The sequence below is a fragment of the Rhinopithecus bieti genome, unplaced genomic scaffold (assembly GCF_001698545.2).
Source record: "Rhinopithecus bieti isolate Rb0 unplaced genomic scaffold, ASM169854v2 scaffold_9996, whole genome shotgun sequence".
NCBI classification, from domain to species: Eukaryota; Metazoa; Chordata; class Mammalia; order Primates; family Cercopithecidae; genus Rhinopithecus; species Rhinopithecus bieti.
In genome coordinates this window covers 1,700,308-1,705,395 of record NW_016806973.1, presented here as the reverse complement: position 1 = coordinate 1,705,395, position 5,088 = coordinate 1,700,308, and the positions used below count along the sequence as shown (strand labels likewise).

Genomic DNA, 5,088 nt, shown 5'->3' with positions numbered 1-5,088 from the left:
TAATTTAACATGAGTATAAAAGAACTCTTTTGAGTTAAACCTACTACATTCTTCCTGTAACACAACTATATTTTCTTCAATTGTATTTTTGCCACATGCTGAGTAAAATTCCTATTCTATTTCCATCATGTCATTAGATCTACTTTCCATTTAACTTTGATAATAACAAAAGAGTCATGTTCCTAGATTTCAAATTCTCAGTCTTTCTATAGAACACATATTGAGAGGATTTTTGTAAGTCATCAGTTCTCTTAACTGTCTTTATGTTGATGACATCTAAGCACTGCAAAGATAGTGAGGGAAGCACTGGTAGTAGAACCTCTACCTTTTAAAATTACTATCTACTGCAGTTCATTGGTGTCCCTTTAGAAAGCCTCCTTAATCAAAACAGTAAGTAACTTGCAGTCTGGTAAAAGCCACTTTCAACCAGCTAAATCATGACAATAAAAATAAATTCTCACATGGTTGGTGAAGTATACTGTTTATAGTAAGACAGATGCTTTCTCCAGCTTATTTGAAAAAAGAGCAGCATTTTTTTTGTTTGTTTCTATTGATGAGTGTATCCAACCGTGAAAGATGCATTTTCTTGTATTTACCATTTCATTCTGATGATCATCACCAACACAGTCAACTGGGAAATGCAATTTCTAATTTGAATATTTTTTAGAGCAAATTAAAACAAAGTTTGATCTTTTAGGGCATTAAGATAATGAAAACTACAGCTTATAAAATATTTCATTAAGCAAAAGATAGAAAATATAATCTACAAATAGTCACAGAAACTAGAAGCTTTTCAGTAATCAGACTATATTACACAATAGTAAATGAAGTAACTCTGTAGATTTTCAATCTGAGAATACCTAACTGGAAGATAGTGTTTTAAACTGAGGCTGTTAACAACAGACTTTAGAGTGTAGCTACTACAAAGAGGTATTTTTGTGATTATCCCTTTGAAGTTGTGATCCAGCTATCAAACATTTTGAAGAGTATTGTTCATCTGTAAAATAGAATCATCTAAGGCAAAAACAGCAGGAAATTCAAACATCAATTCTAATGTTTTTTTTCTGCTCAAAGCTTTAGACTATAGAAATGACAATTTTGTTGTCTGAATTCTTCCATCTCACCAATCCTCAGAAAAATATTATGCTTCAAGTAGAAATCACCAGGTATAATCATAAAGGGAAAAATGTGTCAATATTTTCTTATAATGCTCAACTAAGACTTTTAACAGCAAAATTGTATTATTCATAGTGAATGGCGATTTGGGGAAAGATTACACAGAAAATCTGAACACAAGCTGAAAGCCACCTGTATCCATTCAAAATACTTTGGGTAATTATATGTATAAATTGTACACTAGCATTAATGTAATTTGCACCTTGCCTATGAGGGGAGATAGTGTTTAATAATTGAAATGCAAATAATGACTTCCTCACAAAGTGGAATTATGTAATATCTTTAATTCATAGAGATGTGTGCGTGTTTGATAAGCAGTACACCTTTTCCTAGGAAAACCAAGTTCATACTTAGAAAATCGGTGAATCTGTTTCCATAAAATGCATTGGCACTTCATGTGGACTGCAGGAGAATATAGAGAATTAATACTCACTACTATTATGTACCACTTTTTTTTTTTTTAAAAGCAAATAAAGGCTTGTTTTATTTTAATGGCTGATCTGTGTAATCACGGAGGCCAGTGTGTACAGACTAAGGGGGAGCTTTTATTTATTGATCTCTTCCCCCATGGACAAAGTCTTGATGATCTCCTTCTTCTCGGCCTGGAGGCGCTCTTCACGGCAATTGTGTGCTTCTTGGTCATAGATCGGCTGGCCTCAGCCTGGTCAGCCAGGAGCTTCTTGCGGGCCTGGTCTGCCTTAGCTTGTGGCTGTGTCCCCTGAGAATCCGCTTGTTTTTGAACACATTCCCCTTCACCTTCAGGTACAGGCTGTGATACATGTGGCAATCAGTCTTCTTAGATTCACGGTATCTTCTAAGCAGCAGGTGCAGAATCCTCATTCTCCTCATCCACGTGATCTTCTCTGGCATTTGGGCATTGGCTGTACCCTTTGGCTTACCTATGCCCACGTTGCCTGCCCTCAGGGCCGGCCAAGGTGTTTTTCCGGCATTGAGCCTGGGAATGGACAGGCACAGGCTTACGCTTGATCAGACCGTCTCTGATCAGCTTCCAGATCTGCTGAAGGGAGTTGGCACCGGTGATTTCGTTGGTCTCATTGGGGTCCAACCAGACCTTCTTTTTGCCACAGCGCAGGACGCTAGAGGCGAGCCTCCTCTGAAGCCTGAGCTTACTGATGGCGCCGGCCGCAGCAGCAAAAGGGACATCCCACTTTCTAGAGATTTTAGTATCTCTGGCAGCCAGAAATACTGTTTCTTAGACAGCTCTGAATACTTAACATTCGTGGATATAAAATAATTTTTATTTATCTTCCAATGCCCTAATATCTTAAATGCATAGTCACTCAAAATGAAGAAAACTGGTTTGAATAACCCAAGTGGAGTTAAGAAGACATAACCAACAATCAAAGATTTTCTAGAAATAATAAAGCAGTAATTACCACATATGAGTGTAGGGGCAGCAAGACTCCACAACTATCCTCTCAGGGTCTTGGCTGGGTCTGATAATTAAATTGATGTAAAACAGATTCACAGGAGAAAAGCATAGAAATTGATTTCATAGAACTTTCATGTGGCATCAGCACCCTTATAAAGAAATGAAAACCCCACAGAAGCAGTTGGAGTCAGTTGCCTGTATACTGAATTAAACAAAGAATGGTAAACTGAGAATTTGATAAGACAAAGAGGCTTAGGATAGGGTCTTTACTTGGACAGATAAGGGTTAGTTTAACAAGGTTCGTTGTTGTACAGAATTCTCTTGGCCTCACCTTTCCATCCTTGGTGATAAGACCATTGCCTTTTTTCTAGTATAGGAAGGATACATTCTACATAAGAATTTCATCTCTAACTTTTAAGACACAGAGCAAAGGTCAGAGTGATCCTCTTGTACCTGTTGTTTTTCAAATTCCTTTAATTTAAATAACCAATAACCAAGGTGGCATATTTTTTATTAAATTTTTAAGTTTATAATTGACATAATAATTGTTCATATTTATATGGTACACTGTAGTGTTTCTTCTTTTCAGAAATATATGTTGTATAATTCAAAGGGATATTAAATTTTATTTATTAATTTAGATTCAAGGGTAATACGTGCATGTTTGTTACAAGGGTCTATTGTATAATAATAGGGATTGGGTTACCAGTGTATTCGTCACTCGAATATTGAATATTTTACTGAATAGGTAATTTTTCAGCCTTTGCTGTCTCCTCTACTCCCCATTTTTGGAGTTCCCAATGTCTATTATCTCCATATTAATGTCCCTGTGGACCCATGTTTAGCTCCTACTTAAAGTGAGAATATGCCATGTATGATTTTCTGCTTTTGAGTTAGTTCACCTAATATACTCTCCACCAGTTCCATCCATGGTGCTGCAAAATACATTATTTCATTCTTTTTGATGGCTGTACTGTCATAATGTAATGTTTTAATGCATGTATACATGGTATAATGATCAACTTTGGGTAATTATTGTATTCATCACTTTCAACATTTGTAATTTCTTTGTGGTGACAACATGCAAAAACTTCTAGCTATTTTAAAATCTGTAATGCATACTTATTTGCTATAGCAGGTGGCATATTTTTACCTCCTTCACTGAGCAAAATACAATACTCTGTTTTCCAGGATTTTCTACCAGTAATGTTGAAATACTAATATTCAGGAATGTATTGTTAAAAAGTGAGGTATAAGTATCATTTCATCCACATTCCATAATCAAAAGCTCCACCTGAGAAAGATCCATGGTCCAAATGTTTCTTCATCTACTGGAGTCTTTCTAGGGATGATTACTAGAGGATGAGATTTTTGTCAAGATAAATCATCTTAGAGGAAAATGAGTCAAGCTCTAAGGTAATGGTTCTGGCTCTGAAAGAATCAGGGAGGGTTGTGAAGGAATCTAGCTTAGGGGAATAATTTAACCGAGTTGGAAGGATGGTATGGGAGTTAGAGTTACAAGATTCTTCTCTAATTCTCCCCACTTTGTTTCCCTTATCACACTCTGAAACCTCGTATTATTTTCCATTTCTCTTCTCCCTGCAGTCATTCTAAATCCTCTAGAAGTAATAACGGGGGCCAAACTAGATTTGGAGAAATACAAGTTATTAATAAATATGGAAGCAATGTTTAACTTCACTAGCAAGCTTACATAAATAAATGATTTTGAAAATCTTCAGATAATTTAAAAGTGGGATTAAAATGTATTCCAAAAAATTTTCATTTTGTTTCCCTCTAATTTTAAAGGCAGTACAAAGCTCACTATTTAGGTCTAAAATATAGATGATTCAGATTTCAAGTGTATTAGTGGAAAAATTTTATTACGCCAACAACATACTTGCATTTTACTGTTATGAAAGGCATCATGTACCAGAATAGCTACAACCATGTTATAAAAACTCCACTGAACTAAAACTAATCAGCAATATAGTTAAACACATTTTGTAAGATTAGACAAACTTGTTTGTATACACAACTAATTCGCAAAATTGTTTTCAGTATCAAGGAATAATAAGCAATGGCTTTGGGTTGTGTTATGTTAATCAAGAGTAAAAATTTTGAAAGTCTAAATGAGAAAAGAATCTCCAAGGTATCCAGTGCTCTAAAATGATTCTTAGCCGTTGAAAAATAGGCTTCTTCCCTATCTCTAAGTCACAAGTTACTTGTGCACTACCCTATTCAGTTCAGGAGTTCAAAAGGTGCAAGTAACTCAGCTCATCTTGTACTCTGTTTGCTCTCATAGTAGAAAGTAGATTACAAAAGCTTAGGTAACTTTTGTAAAATTTTCTCAGTATTCTGTGGACATAGAAGGAACAGAATTACTGTCCAGTAATTGATGTGAAAATAAATAGAAGATGCCTTTATGTTTTAATGTTATGACTTTTGTGAGTTTTCTGAAAGTGTAGGGAATTTAAAAAAGAAAAAAAGCAAACCATCACCACATCTACAACAAACCTCCC

General features: G+C 35.3%; 1 pseudogene; it reads right to left on the bottom strand.

Annotated features, from left to right (window-relative positions):
• Positions 1 to 1,721: 1,721 nt before the first annotated feature.
• On the bottom strand, positions 1,722 to 4,517 carry LOC108534047 (60S ribosomal protein L19 pseudogene; annotated as a pseudogene).
• Positions 4,518 to 5,088: the final 571 nt, after the last annotated feature.